Raw genomic sequence first — 23422 nt, 5'->3', positions numbered from 1 at the left:
GTCTTCTGCCCATCTGAAGAATGGGACTGGCACTGGCACAGAGAGAATTCCAGCACAGCTGGGCAGCTGCCTGACAGTTGTCTTCAAATCTTTGTTCAAGTATTTTCTGAGGGATTTGCCTAGCACCATTAGCAATGTTACAACAAGGCATCACACACACTAGGTGTGTGAGCTCACTTTGCTAGAGCTATGAAAATATTTTTGAAATTCAAACAGGCAAGGGAAATGGATTTGACATCCATATTTGAGTACACGTATTTTGGATTGAGTGTTTTATATCACTAGATGAGTAATATAAGCATGCACAAAATTTCTCTATTTCTATACTTTTATAAAGTATACATTTTATATATCCTCCAAATATTGAAAGATTACTGATATTTTAATACAGTTACTTTATGACTTTTTCCTTGATTATCTGCACATTGGCCACAAAAATGACTAAGAGCAAAACCTGCTAAAATTGTGAATGAGGATTCACGTTAACAAAAAAGAAAGAAAATGCACATGCTCAAATATAACTTACTAATAACAATGACACTGACATACAGTTGAAAAACAGCAGTAATTATTATGAATAAGACAGTTTATATGTTTAGGCTATATATAATGCTTGGTACCCATACGGCTTGAGTATACCTTGAAAACAACTTTTCAGCCTTCTCCTCTACTCAATCAGAGGTCTAGGGCATACAGATTGGGTCAGAGCATGGTACAAAGAAACCCCAAAATGAGGGTTTAATACCTCATGAGGGCCTGACCAGGCAGTGGCGCAGTGGATAGAACATCGGACTGGGATGCAGAAGACCCAGGTTTGAGACCCCGAGTTTGCCAGCTTGAGCGCGGGCTCATCTGGTTTGAGCAAAGCTCATCAGCTTGGACCCAAGGTCGCTGGCTCGAGCAAGGGGTTACTCATTCTGCTGAAGGCCCGCAGTCAAGGCACATATGAGAAAGCAATCAATGAACAACTAAGGTGTCGCAATGAAAAACTGATAATTGATGCTTCTCATCTCTCTCCGTTCCTGTCTGTCTGTCCCTATCTATCCCTCTCTCTGACTCTCTCTCTCTGTCTCTGAAAGAAAAAAAAAAAAAAAAACCTCATGAAGTCAGTTTTGCTCTGTGTTCTGGCCATACTATTGACACTTAATGGTAGATAGTTTTTCTTTGAAGAATGTCAGCCATCAAGAAAGACAGTTCAAAAAATATGCTGGTCAAATCTAGTAGATCAATAGATCTTGGCCACAGATAAAAACAATATTATATAACTTACACGTAATTTGATTTTCTCTTGCTTTATATAATCCCTCTTTTCATAACTTCTCACAGTACCTTTCATAGTCCTACATATCAAATATTTCATAAAGAGAATGTCGTGTACAATGAAAAACTTATTTCCACACAAAGTAAAAATTCCAGATAGTATTTGGAACACTATGATGTCACAGCACACTACATATTAACTCATGGTGACAAAACTATTTTTCTTAAGTTTGTATGAAACAAAACATCAAGGTTTAAAAAACCACATTCTTCCTTTCTATCATTTCTTTTTTTCATATTTCCCTTCCATTTATTCACCCCTGATACCTGGGTAGCCTTCCCCTCTAGAATCTATCATGTTGTAATTAAATTTAGAAAAGCAAAACAATTATCCAATAAGCTGATTCAATAATAAGATATAAAAAGGGCAGATGCTCTGTCTTATCTATCTTTATCTCCAAACTGTGTAGCACAGCACATTACACAAAGAGACTTCCAGATTAAAAGCACTCTAGATTAATACAATTCTACTCCCAAGGACTAGATACTGTGTAGAATACAATATAGGTTCAATAAATAGTTTTTAGATAAATAAGCATTTTTAGTGAACTGATATAACATTGCTGCCTGATTAACCTTCTAAGATAACTAAAATATATTCCCCCTGCAAAAAACCATCAATGGCTCCTCGCTTCCACCAGGATAAAATCCATTCTCTGGACTGGTGTTCGAGGCATTCCACAAGCCTCCCTCTTTCTGTACCTTCCTTCTGACTCTTCCCATAGTTCCTTTACACAAGGCAACACAGCAGAGTGGAGAGAGCATGGCTTTTGATATCAGAATGGCTACTAGACTATGTTTAAAACTTGATGACTTAACTAATGCTTGTTATTATAAACACTTTGAACCTCACTGTTTACTCAATAACAGTAATTAATGCCTCAAAAATGTTGTAAACATAATAATACAAATGTACTTTTATGAAAAGCAATCAATGAACTAAAATACTGCAATTATGAGTTGATGCTTCTCATCTCTCTCCCTTCCTCTCTCTCTCTCTCTCTCTCCCTCTCTCTCTTGCTCTCTCTAAAAAAAAATGCACTGTTCAGATAAAGCACAAGGAAGATGAAAGGAATGAACTCTGTTGCTATTGCAATAACTTTCCTTTTTCAACCAGGTTGTATACTCTATTTTATTCAATATGGTCCGTGCTAATCTGAAGCAGGAAAATTCAACCTACTCTATTTGCACCTAAATTCTGTTCACTCTGTGAGGCCAGCTCAAAAGCTACCATTTAAGATCAACTTCATACTCAAGTTCCAAACAGTTGGAAACACAAGGGGTAACCAGCTAATTAAGAATGGTCCCAAGACAATGTGATTCAATGAGGGAAATTTATCTGCAGAAGAAAGACCAGATAGATCTGAGGATCCATTCTCAGCACTTTTAAGCTACCAACAAATTTTCAGCAACTGAAGTTTTAAAAGCTTTCAGAGGAAATCTGTATTGCAAACCGTCTGTGAACTCTCCATGACCACATGGGCCCAGATTTGCTCCTCTTCCTGAGTTCACCATAGCATGACCGCACTTTCCTGCGAAGCATGTACAGCGTTAGCACATTAATGCTTCTTCGGATATATCTGTTCTTCCTCAGATTCTAAATTCTTTGAGAAGAAATGAAAAGCTAGATCCCTTCAGCTCTCCATCAGTGTCCCCTATGTGGTAGGTATTCAACAAATATTTGATTGACTCTTAGACATAGATTATCTGATAATAAAAACCTATTTTTTTAATGCTAGTATGTTTTGAAATGTTATATTCTGCAAATCTTGCAAGTCAAATATAATTAGACATCAATAATTGTAAACACACAACTCTCCAGTTGAGTGTTTTCGTCAATGGTTTTCTACCCTGGCTACACAACAAAATCGTCTAGGGAGACTATCTGTTTAAATACCAATGCCAGCCAATGACCACAGTCTCTAGGGTAGAAGCTAAGCACCAAAGGATTCCAACGTGTATCTGAATCTCCTGTGATTCCAACGAGCAGCATAAACTGCTGACAGTTCCTGAGAAAGTCACTGTCTAAGGTCTCTGCTGGTCACTACTGCCTCCAGTGTTTTAAATATTTAAGTATTTGAAACTCTCATTCTTAACTATACCTTTTACATTGCTACACTTAGTTTGTCTTTAGTAAATAGCATACTATGGATAAACCTCTAGATAGTTATTTTAATTTCTTCAGAAATATACACAAACAAGCACAATTTTAATGAAAAAATGTGTTCTGCTTTTATCACAAAAAGCAGTATATTTGTGTGGTTTGGGACATTTATGATAGCTTAGTTTGTAAGCAAGCCACTGAAGTATTCCATTTCATCTTCTCTTTATGAATCAATCCATCATAGCAGTTTATCTAATCCATTCTTTATTAAATTTTTTTATCCCTCCCACAACACTATCCAACACCCTTTCATTCTGATTGGCTTAGCCTTAAGAAAAAACTAACACATATTAACAGGCAGTAGAAAAATATCTCCCTTGTGACCTCAGAGGGCTGAAGAGGCAAGCTCTATCTGGGCGGCTGACACCAGATGACGAGCTTGCAATAGTGAGGAAGTCCTTCACACACGTCAAAGGAGGCGAAGACTGCAAGAGAAGTGGGTGAGTCTGACCGAGCAGGCGCGTAAGGGCAAACAATGGCCCTACCACCGCTCGCAGAGCTCTAAAAATAAAGCTACAAAAGCATTGGGAAGGCAGAATAAATTCTTAACACTTGTTCTCTTCTATTTTAGTCTGTTATGAAGCAGGTGACCTCAGTACCAAGTGATGAGTCTTTTACATGCTATATTCCTCACTTTCAGAAATGATCTTCAGTTATGTTGATCATGACAGAATTCATTCCAGCTGTTTCAAATTCATAATCACAAAGAGAATCTTTTTTTAATCTTTCAAGACTATGCTCTCATAGGATTACATTCTAAAAGAAGCTTCTTTGATATTCATTTCCCTCTTTTACTTTGAAGATTTCTTTCACATGCATTATTATGGGGGGAAATGTTTATCCATTAATACTTAATGTACTCTTTTGAGGACTCTTACTAAGAAGCAAGAGTTGAAAGTCATTGATTTATCTAGAGAAGTAGTAGTTAAAATGTCCTTCATTTAAAAATCACTGGTCTAGATAAAGAGAAACTACAGACTTCCTAAGACCATAAAATAAGGTCATCTGTATTTCGAATGCTATTTTAAATGCTTGGCGCCTGAGTAATTCTGCATGGGAAGACAGTCTGGTTCTGTAGCTGAGAGCAAATCTGGAGTCAGACAGCTCAGAGTTGTACTTCTGTCCCACTATTACTCTCCATGTAGTCCAGATAGGGTATTTAACGGCTCAGGACCTCAGCTGCTTCTTCATTTGTAAAGAGAAAAGAACGCCTTTTGCTGTTTTATAGGGTTTAGGTCAGAATTAAATAAGATAACATAAGTAAAACACTAGTATACTACCTGGCACATAGCACTTAATAAATTTTAGAAATGATTTTTTGCTATGAACAAATTATTATTTGTAGCTGATGATCAAAACATACAGAAGCAATGTTATTTAAACTGTTGTTTACATAATTAAAGACACATAATATTCACATACAAGAATCCAAAATTTTAAAGCCCCCCTTTTTTGTAACAGAGACAGACAGAGAAAGGGATAGACAGGGACAGAGAGACAAGAAGGGAGAAAGATGAGAAGCATCAATTCTTCATTGCGGCACCTTAGTTGTTCATTCATTGCTTTCTCATGTGCCTTGATGGAGGGGCCCTACCACAAACTGAGTGACCCCTTGCTCGAGCCAGCGACCTTGGGCTCAAGCTGGTGAGCTCAGGGTTTCGAACCTGGGTCCTTCACATCCCAGTCCGACGTTCTATTCACTGCACCACGGCCTGATCAGGCTAAATCCCTTTTTTTATACAGGTACATGGACACCTTGCTTCTGCCCAATTTTCTGACAAACAGAGGAGAGGAGCTAATAGGGGTAGAAAATATCTTGGGAAATTGTTATTTTCCTGAATAGTAAACCTCACTAGAGGAACTTGAATTTTGGTGCATTTCCCACAAAGACATCTAAATTTCATGAAAAGTTGAAATTATTTCATAAAAATTGAAAGTGCCTCAAAATGTCAAATTCCTTACCTCCAGCTGTAACTAAAACTAAATCACATACACACACACACACACACACACACACACACCATTATCTGTATAATTGCCTTCCTCTTCTTCTCACCAGAAGCAGTGATACACAGATGGGTGTTTTAGAGACATGATGGGATGTGAAAACACAAAACATAATATCAAAAAACACTGGCACCTGACCAGGCACTGACGCAGTGTATAGAGTGTCGGACTGGGATGCGGAGGACCCAGATTCGAGACCCTGAGGTCACCAGATTGAGTGTGGGCTCATCTGGTTTGAGCAAAGCTCACCAGATCCAAGATCTTGGACCCAAGATCACTGGCTCAAGCTAGGGGTTACCCAGTCTGCTAAAGCCCCATGGTCAAGGCACATATGAGAAAGAAAGCAATCAATGAGCAACTAAGATGCTGCAATGAAAAATTGATGATTGATGCTTCTCATCTCTCTCCGTTCCTGTCTGTCTGTCCCTCTCTGACTCTCTTCTGTAAAAACAAACAAACAAACCAAAAAACACTGGCAACAGAACACCACAGAGCCTTGGGTGTTTACTCACGTGACCAGTTAGCTGACTGCGGCTGTGCTAGCTGCCCCTGCCGAACACCATCCACCCCATCCTTGAGAAACTGTACCATTGTTAAATCAGAGACTAAATCTCAAACAATGTAACTGAGTTGCCACCCACCTAAGTGTACTGAATACATGAGAAGTAATCTTAAAAAGTAAACTTTGACTAAAAAACTGGCCTTCTCTCACCTGTGGGCTCTTGATCATCCTTCCCAGACACTGTTCGGGGCTTCAATTATGTGTTTGTATGTGTGTTAGAAGCTCTTTGTGCCTTAACCCCTTAAACTGTTCCCTCTGATTTGGTTCTCAAAGATAGAAATCAGTTGTTAATCTGCTAAGTACTAGCTTGCTTTTGCCTTACTCTTAGAACAGAAATTATAAATTCTTGGTATAAGTGGGGAAAATTACGCAGAAACTTCTATTAAAAGGAATACTTGAAATTCTAAGTCTATTTATTGAAAAATTATAAAATTCTCCTTGAGATTATCAAAACATTCAGTTAAATTCAAAATTAACTGAAACATTTCCCAAATTGTTGCAGAGATTTAAAATGATGGGAGGAAAAAGCTCTAAAATGCTTATACATCACTTAAATAAGTATTAAGTTGCTAAAAGTGAGGTATTTTATTTGTTAAATTATGTTAGTCACAATTATCTTACCTTAAAAATTAAAGAAATAATATTATTTGAATTAGTTCACCTATCTATTTGTATCTGTTATATAAAAATTAAACAGATTCTAAAAGACTACATTAGCATTTCTGAGGCAACTTTAGTGAGTTCTTAATTAGACATTTCTTCATCAATCACTTTTTACCTACTATGTTCTGACTGAGGGACTACTTTTATATCTGTGCAAAAATAACTCATATGGGCTTATTTCCTTCTAAATATCTAACTTTTACCTAAAGGAAAAATAGGTCATCAGCAAGTTTATTTCTACCCATGCCCTGATTTCTCGGCCAAAAAACAATGTGTCTGCATTTTCAGACCTGGGCTGAGGCCTTCCCATCTCTGCCTGGCTGCATGTGACCCGTCCGTGTGCCCAACACCTTCCTGAAGAGCTCCAGGATAATGGCTGGTGGGTTCGGCGCTAAGGCCCCATTATTCCTAAGAAAATAAATGGAGCTTATTCTATTCATAATTTATTGAAAAACATATTTAAAATATTTTTATTTCTTAATTACAACCAGAATACTTGTAAATCCAAACTATTTTAGATAAAAATTAATTTTAAAAAAATTGAGCTTAAATATAGTACATGTAAATACTTAAATGTTAAATAGTGTTACAACTATTCTATAAATTATCTAAGATACGATCTTGTGCTATTGACTTGATTTCTTCAGGGATTAACATATTGCCTGGGCCATGGTTGGTAATGTTTATTAAAATATTTTATTAATTTTGTTGAGTGTATATATGTATACACATATACTACATATACATATAATGAGAACATACATTGAATTATTTTATTAATGAGGATACATTATCATGAATAACATTTATAACTTACTTTAAGCCATCAACCAGAATTTTACCCAGTGAAATACTGGAATGATAAACCAAGATGTAATTGTAACTCAGTCACTATTTTATAGTCATAACATACAAATGCTGGCATCTACACCAGAAGGTGTCTCACCTGCATTTCAAATACAACATAAGCTCAGGAAAGCAAGGTCCTGGAAGGGGCAGACAGCCCACTTCAACGGCAAGTTTAACGTTACACAAATCCAACGTATTGGCTCAGCAGGAAAATGAATAGTCTAATATCACATGTCAATATTGTGCTCTCGAGTTTCAACATGTCCCCATATACTTGTGTCATATACTTATGTGCATATCACAACACTGCTGTGAGCTCGGTAAGACAGAGCATTTGCATGCAGAGACTGAGACATCAAGCAGTGCACTCATGGACCCAGGTCTAGCACACAAGCCGAAGTCACAAGTGACCCTACACACATTACAGAACTCATTAAATAAAGCCTCAAATAAAGAAGGAAAAATAAAAAGCGGGAAGACCTACTAAACATAGCTCCAAACAATGAAGCATTAAGTATTAATTTGTGAGAAGCTAGAGTAGCAATGAGTATTAAAAGCATGTATCAAGCATTCTAATCCAGGGAGGACAGAATGAAAAGAGCATTAAGTCCTGAAAGAGAATACACACAGTATTGATTCAGCCTATAAGTGATTTTGATCCATTCTAGGGAGATGTATGTGTCCAGAATTTCTTTTACAAAAACGATTTAAGAAGGTGAACATAGTACTAGCATTATAGCTCAAAGAGAGGCTGACCTCAGATTCTGAGACTATATCCTGGGAGTACACACCTCTGTGAAACTGTTTAATGCACTGAGTATAGCCACACATTTATTTATAATCACATCACTAGCATTCTAAAAATGTACATGTTAATGAACTCATGCTATTCAAATTTAAAACATCCCAAAGTAAAAGTACTATTACCACACTATGTTATTTTAGAAAAAGGAAAAAAAAAAACTTTCCAAATTAGCCTCCTTTTTTCAATATACAAATCTTGAAAAGCCTAAGGGTTCTCTTTATTTCTTGGGAAGTCTGTCTGGCAAGAATCATGCTATTCATCCATCACATATTTTCCAAACCTGGAGCACATCCACTGCTGTTGTGCCAGAGAGGAAGGAGTACAGGAGGAAATATCAGATATGTCTCTCTTTGTAAGAGAATGCTAGAAAAACTCCCTAGACATGAAGTCTGGGAGCTGCATGAAATCACCTGGAAGTTTTGCCTGTAACACCCAAAAGACACCTAGATTGAATATTTTGGGGGGTATAAATATAGAGAGCATTCATAACTAAATGTTCTAAAGGGATTATTTCTAATGATGTCTCGTTGAACAGGAAACCATTATGATAACTGTTGTATATGATGACAGTATGCCCCAGCAGACCTTACATGACTGAATGTGATGTCATGACCATCCCTACAGAGTAATGGAGTCTATATTAGTGTCTTGGCATCGCCATAAAAAAGTACCACAAACTGAGCAGCTTAGCATAACAGAATCATATTGTCTCATAATTCTGGGGGTTAGAAAACCAGCCAGGGATTGGTAGGGCCAAGCTCCTTGGGGAGGTGCTAGGCAAGTTTCTATTCTAGGCTCTCTACCAGCTTCTGGTAGTTCGTGGTTTGTGGCAGCATAATTCCAATTTTCATGTGGCACTCTCCCTGGGTGTGTGTCTGGGTCCAAATCTTCTCTTTTTCATGTATGTTTTCCATATTGGACTACAGCCCACCTTACTCTAGCATGACCTAATCATAACTAGTTACATCTGCAAAGACTCTATTTTGAAATTAGGGAACACTTTGAGGTGCTGGAAGTTAGAATTTCGCTATATAAATTTTGGAAAAACACAAGTCAATCTGTTGCAGGGATTCAAAAGCATTCTCACAAGTAATGAATAAATTAGGATTGTTCTTCATTATAACAGTTTGCATAACTTGGTCATTCACAGATATTTAAAAATTTTAAACTGCTATTGTGGAATTCTTGGGCAAATAAGATTGTAAAACGTGATTTTTATGTTTGTTCACTTTGTTAACAATGGCGCTAGTGCTGCCAGGTGAAACTGCTAATTACCTTCCTGCTTGAGAATGACTATTGTTATGCTAATGTGTGCTGGAGGAGGGGTCTTTGTGAGCCCAGGTAGTTTTTTTAGAAGGAGGAAGAAGCCAAGATGAAAAGGAAGGAGAGAGAAGCCAGTTTTGCAGAGTAAAAAAAAAAACAGAAAAGATTCTCCTGGTTTTGGAACCAGAGAATGTGTGAGTGGGTTTTGGTGCCCTGTATGTTTGTGTTTACTCTCCAGCCGGGTGCGAGACTAGAATAATGGAATGGTCCACCAGTTTTTGGCTCCACAGTTTCTTTACCATCTGCCAGAATCTAATGGTAACCTGCATGTGCATGGCTGTGATGGCCCCAACTACTGGCCATACAGGAATACATAGCAAATGTCTCATTTCTAAAGGCAGGTAAAAGAAAGAATAATACATCCAGGATATGAAGAAGCTAAAACAAGTGCTTCTCAATCATTGCGTTTCTTTTAACCTAGCTACAGTCCAGGTACATGTAAAAAACCTTACCAATACTTAAATATTTTCACTATATGGTGTGTATATATATATATGTATATATATATATATCATATATATTGAAAATATAATCTAAATTTCCTAACGATGACACCTTGAGTTGGATTACACTGTACGACATACTAATATAGCCTGAGCACAGGATAACCATCGATTTTGTTGTCTGAACTTGAACACTTTTGAGAATGAAGGAGCATACTAATCAGGGTGGATAGTAGCTAGAAACCAAAAGGGTCCTAATCCAACCCAACATGATGGTTAACAAAAGGAAGAGCTGGGCTGAAATAAAATGCTGGTAGGTCTCTCTCTCTCTCTCTCTACCCTATTGGTCTGTAGTAGAAACAGGGAAAGGCAGGGGTTATTATGCTCATGTAATAATAGTGAATATCTAAAAGAAGGAAAAAAATTGGAAATGCACTAGCTTTTGCATAGAGTAAAAGTTCAATATATTTATGTTTTGTTAATAAAATGATGAATATTAGAGAGGTGTCACAGGATAATATAAAAAGGAGATACGAAAGTGGATCATACTAGGTCCTCCTAAGTCAGTCAGAGCAGGATGGATCTGAACTACTTCAAGAGTCTCATTTAAACCCAATCAGCTAAAGACACAAAATACTGTATTATTTCTTCGCAGACAAAAAAACAAGAAGCAGAAAAATTACTCTCCAATAAAATAAGAAAGAAAGATTATCTTGGGCCAGAGAGTCTGGGTTTCCATTTTCCCTCTTGTAATAGCATTGCCTCCTAACCAACATGGACAGCTCTCACCAGATTGCTGTTTCTACACTACACCACTTTGTGTTGTCATTCTTGTAAATACACTGTCCTAAAAGAGAACAAACCAGCATGCAGCTCTTCTCCATTTGCAGTAAAAGCAGATGGGCAGAAATGCTTGGTATTCTTTTCATTCTCATCAAGATATTCTTGGTGTGTGATCAGTCCAGGCCAGCCCTATAAAATTTCAGAGCCGTATATAAGACAGTATCCTAAAGAATCCACCTACAAATAAAGCTCAGTAGTAGAGTGAGTTTTTCCCTATAGTGTTCATACTGGTTTTCTTTCTTTCCTTTTTTTTTTCTGTGGGGGTCTCTATTAATTATTCCCCTCTGAAAAAAAAATGGAGATGGTTTTCAACCAAGAAAACCATTATTAGTTTATTATGCAGCTTTACCAGGTGAAACAAGAGTGTGTGACCATATTAATTACAGTTTGCCCTCGGGCCACCCTGGCAACTGTCCAGCATTTCTGGTGTCTACAAAGCATTTTATGCAGCATGCACAAAGAACAAAATAGATTGTCACATTTCCTCTCCAAAGCCAGCAGGAAGGCGCAGATACCAGTATTCTCATGCTAAAAACATGTTTCACTGCAAAATTTTCCTTCAGGAAATTCTCAGATCTCCAGGAATAGAAGGATTCTACCCCTATATATCTGACTATATGTTAAATACTTATACTTCCTGCTTTACCACACACTAAATTTAACAGCTAAATTTAGAAAATATTTTGAACTAGTCAATTTACTTTTTTTAAAATAGCATACTTATATATTATCAGGGATTAATGAATAAAACTCATTGATGGAACATTCAGAAAATGCAAACCCCACATAAGTATTTTTGGAAGTGAGCCAGAAAAAGGCACCAGTGGCGACAGGAACACATATCATGGGCCAATTTATTGTGCAGTTTACCTTTTAGATCAATGGCTCTCAACCAGGGGTGAATTCACACTGCAAGACACATCTGACAATGTCTGGAAACATTTTTTATTGTTATAACTTGGGGAAGGATTGCTACTGGTAGTGACCAAGGTCAGAGACCAAGGGTATTTCTAAACATCTTACAATGCACAAGTCCAGAGAACTGTGTGGACCAAAATGTCAGTAGTTCCAACCCTGAAAAACCTCACCTATATTATGTAAAAAATTTGTGGGTTTGCATAAGATCTATGTGGTAATACTATCTTTCCTAGGTGCATTTTAGTAGGTTTTAATAGTAATTTTTGGTCAAGTTTCTCTGATTTGATTTTTCTAAAATTATGAATTGTTACCAAATACTATTAAAGTATAATAAAATTCAAACAAATATATTAAAATAAAATATTCTAGCCATTATCACACTATGTATGAATTTAGGAGAAATCAGGTATCAGCAAGAAATATAAATGAGTCAAACTGAATTGCACATTATAATTGAAGATTCCAAAAGCCTCTTAATTTCTAGTTTTCTCCCCATTACCAACTCATGATTTTCTTTTCTTTATAAAATAAAACACTGCTTTTAACCTGCCACATCATGAAGGCCAGAAACAGAATGACTCATTGTGAGATAAAAGCATGAGAAAAGTATTCAGAAATGTACCTAACTGAATATAATGAGCAAATCCAGTTCTGCCTCTTAAAACAAATGTTAGAATATTTTCTTGGCGATACATTTTATGGAACAATTGCGTTAAGTGTTTTTAGGTCCTTGTTTCCTTATTTTAAACAATAATTTTGCATAGTACTTGCCTTTGATAAATTTGTACTATGTTTTATGTGGAACAAACTTTCTATCTTCAATGTGGAACGACATAAAATAAAAAAATCAGAGGAGGAAAAAAACTAGCAGGCCACAACTCCTCTAACCTGGTGGCATCACTTAGTTCTTCAGGTGTATCACTCAGTTTTTCTTTTACATTTCCTCAAGTAGATATCCTTCAAAACACTTCTGTTTTTATAAAATTGCACTCTTGCTTCATTATTATAAAATGTCATATATATCCACTTTATTCTGTGCACTGATATCTATCTAAAATGATGATTATTTAGAACAATATCTGATGTTCTAAGGGATGGTATCTGAGGCTAGCCCGAAAACCCCAAGAACTCATTCTCTCAAAGCTTATTCGATGACTATGCCCAGATGTTGGTGAACAAACTTTCAGGAGCAGATAGGCCTGATATTCCTCCTCTGACATGGGGTTGGACAGTTGCAATCATGAGCCAGAACAGAACTACAGAAAACAAATCTTCCCTTTAAAAATAGAGTCTGTATTTATATAGCCTACACATTACAGATTTATTTGTATTAATTAATTCCCTTTAAAATGACACCTCTATAAAGATTCTGTTGATCCAATGGTTTAGGAAAGAAGAGTTCCTTTGAGTTTTTTTAAAGAGGGATGGATAAAAGATAAAGACAGAAATTTGATCAACCAGGGAAGAGCTTATGGACACCCGATCCACTAGGAAAGGAGTGAGTCAATACTGTGGTGGATGGGTGGGGGAGAGAAGCCTAAAGACATAAAACCACATTTACCACTGTTGGTGGCGGCCTCCCTCACAACTGCAGAGAATGCCCACGTCACTTCTGGCGTGCTCACCTGGAGGTAGGTCAGCTCCAAATTAATCAGATCACATATGTATAAATATGCCTTAATTCACCATCTAATTAAAAATTAGGATGGTCAGGGATGTGAGTACCATGAAGACTTTCATTTCAAGACCATTAAGATCAACAGAATAATGTCATAGATAATCTGGATTCAACATGCTAGCCTCATAAAAAGTCCATGTTGCAGCAAACGTTTAGTTGCCTCATCCAAGCATTTTCTTAAGACACAGTTTCCCATTGTTGCCCCACGTAGCTCTAAGAAAACACTTAGCCAGCCCCTAAACAAGGCTGCTCAAAAAGAAGATAAAAACTTATTTTTAGATGTGAGGGTTATAAGACAGTGACATCTGGTTTTAAATTCTCAGCCATATTTTTGGCCAAACTGAAATATATTAAATTAAAATATTCATGTGTAAGGGTCATCTTGCCAAAATGTTTTAAATATATATGTACATCTAAATGTAATAATAATGAATATTTTATTGCAATTAACTGCAATAGTTACCCAGGTATTAGACAATTTCCACAGGTAAGATTTCAGCAGATTTCTTAGAATCATGGCCATTGTAATGTTATAAATTACATATTCTCTTTCGTGAACAGGATTTTTAAACTACATAGAAACAGCTATAATTTTTACTGTATAAGATCCATGAATTATAAGGGAATTTCCAATCAAGTATTTTTGTAAGGTTATTTATTATTTTTTTTTTTCATTTTTCTGAAGCTGGAAACAGGGAGAGACAGTCAGACAGACTCCCGCATGCGCCCGACCGGGATCCACCCGGCACGCCCACCAGGGGCGATGCTCTGCCCATCCTGGGCGTCGCCATGTTGCGACCAGAGCCACTCTAACACCTGAGGCAGAGGCCACAGAGCCATCCCCAGCGCCCGGGCCATCTTTGCTCCAATGGAGCCTTGGCTGCGGGAGGGGAAGGGAGAGACAGAGAGGAAAGCGCGGCGGAGGGGTGGAGAAGCAAATGAGCGCTTCTCCTGTGTGCCCTGGCCGGGAATCGAACCCAGGTCCTCCACACGCTAGGCCGACGCTCTACCGCTGAGCCAACCGGCCAGGGCTTGTAAGGTTATTTTTAAAATCATTTAGAAGGCCAGTTTAGCAAGAGCATGTCTACTACTGTCAACATTGGCATTGTTCTTGACATCCACTATTAGCTGGGAGATGCAGCATCTTTATAAAAGGAGCTAGTTTAATTCTATTAGTTTTAAGTGACCCACTAAAGAACAGAATAAGAACCCTTCAAGAGATTCTTGAAACACATAAATGCTGATTTTCTTAGGAAACTAGTTTATCTCAATAGTCTAAAAATCTATAAAAATCCTTGAAACAACTGTTCAGGAATAAGTGTGTAGTGACAGAACTCAGAGAGACTTCATGGAAAGACATAAGATAAAGAGCTGATAACTTGTAGTACTTGTCTATTGCTAGAACTTAACATGCCTCAGTTTCATTAGGTAAAATCCTACAAGCAATTTGAGAACATCTTTGGTACCACCTGTCACAAAAATCTCCAAACCAGAAAAAAACAACAGAACTAGATTTTGTCAAAAAAGTCACTAAGTTTCTTTCATACATTTCAACTACAATGAGCAGAGATGCCTAAAGAAAAATTGGGGTCTACAAAATGAAAAAGTTTGGCAATTTTCAATACTTACTAAGTGAACATGTGAACCACTCTTAGAAAACTTTTGATTGCCTTGGCAATAATCATATTGTTGGATTCTAGATGTGTTTCAATCCATTGAGAACGTTCCACTATCATACTATGGCAGACACTTTCACACCTGAGACAGCAATGGAGACTTTTACACAACCTCACACTCATAAGCCAAGTAAACTTTATACAGGTAATTTTTTAAAAAGCAAATTGGAAAACACACAATCTGCCTCAGCTTTGGCGGTCCTTCCCATCACTGCAGTACCAAAATGCCTGTTCTACTTACAGCAAGCATTTAGACTCACTGAAACAGGAAACGTCCTAAAGAGAACACACTAAAAGTTAAAGTTGCTTGTAAATAATTTAAATTCAAGTCATAACCACATGTAACAATCTGAATGAAATTAGGCAGCTCCTTTCAAACCAAAATATTATGATTCCTTTATGGAAAAAGATCACAGCTATCCTAAAATGCTGAAACCAAAGATAAGCATTAACTCAGGGTATGTCATTTTTAAAGACGATTTAATGTGAAAATCTTCTAATTTTTTTAATGCCAATTACAAACTGAAAACAGTAATTTGGTTAACTTAAGCATGCAAATCAATAAAACAAGTTAATCAGGTTGTGTTCTGCAAAATCTGACTCAAGAAAAGTGTAGACATGGAGTGTATTTAGACACTTTCATAGCCGTTTAAAAAGTAATGTTATGCCTGACCTGTGGTGGCGCAGTGGATGAAGCGTCGACCTGGAAATGCTGAGGCCGCCAGTTCGAAACCCTGGGCTTGCCTGGTCAAGGCACATATGGGAGTTGATGCTTCCAGCTCCTCCCCCCTTCTCTCTCTCTGTCTCTCTCCTGTCTCTCTTTCTCACTCTCTCTCTCCTCTCTAAAAATGAATAAATAAATAAATAAATAAATAATAAAAATTTTTTAAAAAGGATTTAAAAAAAGATCAATTAAAATAAATAAATAAAATATAAAGTAATGTTATAACTACTAAATCTGATTATTTTGAAACAAGGTTCATATTTTTTAAATTCCACTTTTCCATTAATTGATTTTCATTATGTTCTATAAAAATATACATTTGCAATGGATGGGAAATTTTCCAAAAATAAATAAATAAATGAATAAATAAATAAAAGGGACAGAGTGAAAAGCACTGAATTAGACAACTATTCTGACCAGCATCCCAGGTGTTAGCAAATTAGTGCTTGTGGTATAACAAGACAAATCCTGAACAACTCAGATAATTAGCAGTACTTCCAAACAAAATGACTAGGTATACACAGGGCACCTGTATGCAGGGTAGGAAGCGGCCTTTTTTTAAGGGTAAACTTACTGAGTACCCAATACTGAGGTATTTTGAAGAAGCATTTTATGATAATCTTTTCTTTGAAAAGTGCAAGCCATAGCTATTTTCCAAAATCTATTTATTGAAGAAGATAAATCATATATGATGCTTTCCATTATATAAAAATTTCTGCAGTAATACCTTATAATTAGGGCATTAATTAGAAAGGTTCATTCCATATGGGTATGAATGGGTAAAAAAGATGCAGGTTAGGATTATAGAAAATCACCTAGTTTATATATGCAGAAAAATGCACACAATTTCAGGAGAGATCTAAGATTTCATGAAATATAAATCTTAATTTGGGAGTAATTTAATCCTTTATATTTCAGAACTGTCTTACAACTTTTCTACACATTCTTAGCAATAATTGTGTAAACTGACTTACACCACAGCACAGAGAAAAGCTCAGCCTACACTAGTAATAAGCTGTTAATGAGCTATTGGAATTTACTTTCCTTACAGGATGATCAGCGCCAATTTCCCTGGAGGTGAAAGAATGATAGGTTATCTGACTGCCTCGGAGAACTGTCAAAGTTTGTGAACAACTGAAGTGGGAAACAAATGAGCATTCCCATCCATTTTCTAATTTCGGGTGTTTTTATGATGGCTGTCTAATAATAAAAGCTGTTGGAAGCAGAATTCTGACATGGCTCCCTGTCTCATCCACTCCTGGAGTAGTAGGGGGTAGGACCTGTGATTATAAAGAGGAAGTCACTCCCATGATTGAGTAATGTTATATGGTCAAGGCTGAAGGGATTCTCTAGATGAAAGATCCCAAATTATTTGATTCTGAGTTCATCAAAAGAAAGATTATCGTGAGTGGTCTACTTAATTAGTTGAAAGTCCTTAAAAGAGGGACTGAACAGAGAGATTTTCCTGTTGGCCTTTCAGGAAGAGGTAAATGCCATGTTGTGAGAGGAGCTTTGAAAGGGCCTTTTGGACAGTAAATCTGAATGGACTCTGGCAGATGGAAATAAAGGGAAGGAGGGCTGAGCTAGTCCTACAACCCCAAGGAAGTGTCAACAACCACATAAGCTTGAAAGAAGAGCAGAAAGTAGCCCCAGAAAGGAATGCAGGCCAGTCAACACCTTAGAGAAGCTTTGTGAGCAGAAGATACAGCTAAGCTATGACTAGACTCCTCACCATGGAAACTGTGAGAAAATACATGTACATTGTTATAAACTACTCAGCTTGTGGCAGCATATTTCTAAGCATAGAAAATACCAAACTGAAATAAATAAATGAATTCAAATTACTGAATTCTAAACAAGTGACTCATCCTATCAATCTTCATATAAAATGTCGTTATAAAGATGCTGTCAAGTTTGCTATCATTCACTGACTATACTTTAAATTAGTGGTCAGGGCCCTAACCAATTGGCTCAGTAATAGAGCATCAGCCCAGTGTGTGCATGTCCCAGGTTCAATTCCTGGTCAGGGCACACAGGAGAAGTGACCATCTGCTTCTCCTCCCCTCCCCCTCTCCATTCTCTCTCCCTCTCTCTTCCCCTCCCGCAGCCAAGGCTCAATTGGTTCAAGCACTTTGGCCCCAGTTGCTGAGGATGGCTCTCTGGAGCCTCCATGTCAGGCACTAAAATAGCTGGGTTGCAAGCATGGCCCCAGATGGGCACAGCATTGACCCCAGACAGGGGCTGCTGGGTGGATCCCAGTTGGGGCACATGTGGGAGTCTGTCTCTCTATCTCCCCTCCTCTCGCCTAGAAAAAGAAGAAAAAAAATTAGTGGTGAGTCTTTGATCTCTTTTGAATAATCCGATTGACATCTCTTTTTACATAAATGTTGAAGATTAACAGTTTTCCTAACTTTTCTCATTTAGTCACGACATTACATTAGGAACAAAGCTAATCAACTGGGCACAAGGAAAAGCCACATTTTATGTAATTCTGCAAACACTTCTAAACTTCAAGATGCATGATGAGTTTTAATATAAATTCTTCCTGGAAAATTTAAATTGATGTTTTAAACAGTTTAATTGATTTATACTCTTAAAAAACTCCACAATATTCATTTATTCCTCAAGATAAGATATGCTTCTCGCTCAATTTCAAAGGGGGAAAAAAGGACCATTCTATATTACACAACTATAACAATTATTGCTGATACAGTTTTAAAGTTGCCATTTTCAGAGTTTGCATTAATTACTAGAAATATATTGTCAGAAAGAACATCTAGGAACACTTTGGCAGAACTAAAATCATCAGGTTACAATTGGCCACTAATAGTATATCCCTGCACACAAGAACGCAAGGTCACTGACATCATTAGACATTTCTTGATATGCCCTCTGATCAGACAAAGAAAGAAGCCTGGGACCCTACTAGGCGTTAGTAGTAGCACAGAGTGTTGAAAAGGAAGAAAAACATAAAACTTCACCATTTTTCAAAAATATGAGATATTTCAGAAATATCATGAGAGGAAACTAAAATATGAGGCCAGAGCTTTTTCAAAAGCATACCCACAGGAAACGGGGTAACTCAAGCACTGTAGCTCCCCCTTCTCCATGAATGATGCATACCAAGACCCCCATGGATGCCTAAAACCACACATAGCACCAAATTCTATATATGCTGTTCTCCTTATTCGTACATACCTATGATAATACTTAATTTATAAATTAGGCACAGAGATCAACAATAACCAAGAATAAAATAGGTCAATTATAACAATATTCAATATACTCTGATAAAAGTTATGTGAAAGTGGTCTCTGTCTTAAAATGCCATATTTAATGGTACGTACAGAGTGGAAATGCTGGGCAGAGAATGATTCAAATCCCACATGAGACAGAGAGGGACAGTGTGAGATTTCATCACGCCAATTTAAAAGTTATAAATTGTTTATTCTTGAAATGTTCCATTTTATAATTTCAGAACACAGCTGTCCAACAGACACATGAGCTGCAAGTATGTAACAACTAAGACTAAGTTGTTAGTAAACAGTTAAGTGATGAGCAGTTAGATGTTAGAAGGTGTTTATGCCAGGAATTCTTCCTCACAAGATGTTACCAAGGCACAATTCCTAGCTAGTTAGTGGCAGAGACTAACAGGAACCCAAATCAACTGACTCCACTCAATTCTCCTGCTTCTAATCAAATTTTATTTATTCAGTGCTTTCTATGTGCCAGTGCTTTTACATGAATTAACGTTCTTAATCCTTGCAAAAACCTTATACGGTTTTGTCAATGAGAAGGCACACTTGAACCCAGCTAATAAATTATAATGTTGAGCTTTGAACCTACACTTTAACCAATGAAGCAAGTTCCATGAGAGAATTAAGCCTTAATGGTCAAAAGCATCCATTTTTAAGAATTAAATGCTCTATTCTAGATGGTACCAGTCATGAACCATTTCTTGAGAGAACTAAAAAAATAGCACCCATATATTATTTGTGTTCCATGGTTCAAATGAAAAAATCTGGTTAGAGAGGTTTTTTCTCTAACCATACATGATCTGTTTTAGAAGTTGAAGTACTTCCTACCATAGCAGGCTGCCTACCTCGAGTTCTTGGAACTTCCAGGACAGACTAGTATGGCTCTGGCTTTGTTTCAACATCTAATAATGTGCTTACTAGCAACTTTGGGGAGCAAGTGGAGCAATATAGGATCATTGTGGGGCTTGGAAGATGTGAAAGAGAGTTATAAGACTCAAAATGGGCAAAAAAATAAATAAAACTATAATCAGTAAGCAGTCACTCCTGATAAAACTTGCAATCCTTTATATGTATGACCGCTCTTCTGAATACTAAAAAGCATTTTCATAATGTCTTTTAAAGATGTGTTCTACATACATGTAATACATCTGAATTTATATGCATATTTCACTAGTGTTTTATGATACTTTCATTTCATATATATTATGTTTGTATACATTATAGTAACATATAATGTGCTATATTACTATAATACACAGGGTTGGGCAAAAGTATGTTTATAGTTGTGAGTAGGTAAAACAGAGTTTATCCTTGTATTATTTATTACTGTATTATTTTTATACAACAGTAAACCTTTTATCCCTGTGTTGTATGTACACACACACACACACACACATCTCTTATATGTTACCCTGCAATTAGGATGGGTGTAGAGGAAACAAAAAAGGGGGGAAACCCAGATCTTGATTGTCTGTTGACCCCAGAGTATAACCCCATGCATATCACAAGAACAGAATCCCAGGGGCCAATCTACTTTACTTGTGGAAAAATTGAGAAGAGACAGAATCAAGTCCAAGGCTAACAACCCTTAAGCCACCCCTGTGTCACGGTCATTTACACGGGGACTCAGCTGGCTTCTAGACACCACACAGACAGGTTGTGTCACATCTGATCACTTAAGGAGACAAATGGGCCTCATCTAATCACCATGCATGGCTGGCTCTGTGGTGAGCTCCCAGTCCCCTCTGTTTATTTATTACCATTGAGTATTGATATAAATTTTAAACAATTACTCACTGGCAGACCTTGACATGATGTATATCAATCCCCTGGGAACTGAGCTACACATGCACAATAAAATTTTACCTCAGGAAAATTAATTCTGATTTCTACATTTATACTGACAGGAAAATCAGATGTTTTGAGAAACAACCAAGCTTAAATGTTTAATTTAGAGCCATGCATATAACCCCCATTGGGCCCGTCCTCCTGAGGCTTCACATGGCCCATTGGTTTGTCTCTCCTAACAGGTTCACAAATGCAAATTTAAGTCCATTCTAATAGAATAGAATGTCATGGCAAAGAAGGGCTGGTAATTTTAAAGTGACAAATATTCTAAGAATTTTACACATTCCTTTCTGTGGCAAATGTCAAAAAGGCAGGTTCCTGGCACTTGAAAACTTGCTGCTTCAATGGCTATCATCAAGTTGTATTCATTAATCATGGTATTAATGTGAAGTTTCATCAAAATATCTTTCTTCCACAAATCGATTAAAAATGTGCAGCAGACACGTTAAGGCTTTTATTTCCACCAAGCAGAAAAGTGTGTGTGTAAAAGGCTGAACTCCATTTACTCTGGAAAGTGAAGGGGTGGGGTTAATGAGTGTGACTAATCATCGGTTGGATGAGGCAAATGAAAACCAGCCTTTTTCATTGTGCCCTTGGCAATTTTTACTGACTTCTGTGTTGCTTGCTTAAAATGCAACAGATCTCGATTTTACACTTCTGTGCTTGCCCAATTTGGAGAGTTGTCCGGAACCATTTCTGTAAACATCATGGGCAGATTGCTTTATTAACTTTCAAATATTCTGACTGGAAGCTGGAAACTCACATCTTTATCTGACAATGAGAAGTTGTCAGTGGCAAAGGGGTAACTTTTAAAAAGAGATTGGCTTTCTGCGGCACAGTTCTTGTACAACAGGTGCTGGTTGAAATGTTGTGATAAAACACATCCAATCCTTCATGGTTCTGCTTTCTTCAGGTCTCTTGTAGGTGACAGTGTGTGTCCTTAACTTAGAGACAAAACACTTCCCTCACGCAAGTTCACAGCATCCTCCTTTGTGACTGACAACTAACTACACAGTCTTTAGGAAGAGACTTTGTGAAGGCCTGATCATTTCAGGTTCCTCTCATGGTCCAAATGATATATTAGCATAATAAGCCAGCTCACTAAACCTCAGTCATCACTTCCTGACTTTTTCAAGGCAGAAATATCACACGTGGTACAAATAGTAAAGCCTTACCATTAAACAGTCCTTCAGCCTGACCAGGCAGTGGTGCAGTGGATAGAGCAGGGGTCTCCAAACTACGGCCCGCGGGCCACATGCGGCCCCCTGAGGCCATTTATCTGGCCCCCCTGCACTTCCAGAAGGGCCACCTCTTTCATTGGTGGTCAGTGAGAGGAGCACAGGATGCATCCGCACCCTGTGCTCCTGGAGTACTGTATGTGGTGGCACCGCAAAGTGCGGCGTCGCTCACGTACAGTACTACTTCCGGTGACGCGGGACGCACACGTCACGGCTCCTGAAGCACGTCATATCACTTGTTACGGCTAGCAGTGACAAATATGGAACCGAACATTGACCATCTCATTAGCCAAAAGCAGGCCCATAGTTCCCATTGAAATACTGGTCAGTTTGTTGATTTAAATTTACTTGTGCTTTATTTTAAATACTGTATTTGTCCCCGTTTTTTTGTTTTGTTTTGTTTTGATTTTTTTACTTTAAAAAAATATATGTGCAGTGTGCATAGGGATTTGTTCATAGTTTTTTTTATAGTCCGGCCCTCCAGCAGTCTGAGGGACAGTGAACTGGCCCCCTGTGTAAAAAGTTTGGGGACCCCTGGGATAGAGCATTGGACAGGGATGCAGAAGACCCAGGTTCGAGACCCTGAGGTTGCCAGCTTGAGCGCGGGCTCATTTGGTTTGAGCAAAGCTCACCAGCTTGGACCCAAGGTCGCTGGCTTGAGCAAGGGTTATTCGGTCTGCTGAAGGCCCACGGTCAGGCACATATGAGAAAGCAATCAATGAACTAAGTGTTGCAACGAAAAACTGATAATTGATGCTTCTCATTTTTCTCCATTCCTGTCTGTCTGTCTGTCCCTATCTATCCATCTCTCTCTCTCTCTGTAAAAAAAAAACCAAAAAACAAACAAAAAAAACAAATAAAACAGACCTTCAAATTTCCCCCCACGTATCGCCTCATAGAATAACACCATGCTTCTGGATTAACGTAATATTATCCTTGTTCTGCATGTGGAGAAACTGAGACTGCTCCAATTCATACTGACTCTTTTCCCCTCAACCTCATTGCTGGAACATTCACCCAGCCACGATGGGCCCAGGTGAGAGAATGCGCGCCAACATGTCAAAGGTCCTGCCAACTACAGAAGGTAAATGTAGGACTCTAGAA

The 23422-nt window shown here is 37.6% G+C and overlaps 1 protein-coding gene and 1 long non-coding RNA gene across 12 annotated transcripts in view; one reads left to right on the top strand and one right to left on the bottom strand.

The window, feature by feature from the left end:
- The window catches only part of CACNA2D1 (calcium voltage-gated channel auxiliary subunit alpha2delta 1), a 591296-nt gene that overhangs the window by 557102 nt on the left and 10772 nt on the right, over positions 1-23422 (bottom strand). The window lies entirely within an intron of this gene.
- LOC136310092 (uncharacterized) lies at positions 3833-17203 on the top strand. The gene is made up of 2 exons (XR_010726499.1): positions 3833-3924; positions 17027-17203. It is a non-coding gene; the product is annotated as an uncharacterized lncRNA (long non-coding RNA).

The sequence above is a fragment of the Saccopteryx bilineata genome, chromosome 7, assembly GCF_036850765.1.
Source record: "Saccopteryx bilineata isolate mSacBil1 chromosome 7, mSacBil1_pri_phased_curated, whole genome shotgun sequence".
Lineage (NCBI taxonomy): Eukaryota > Metazoa > Chordata > Mammalia > Chiroptera > Emballonuridae > Saccopteryx > Saccopteryx bilineata.
The sequence above is the reverse complement of the archived record's forward strand: the minus strand, read 5'-3'. Positions and strand labels throughout refer to the sequence as shown.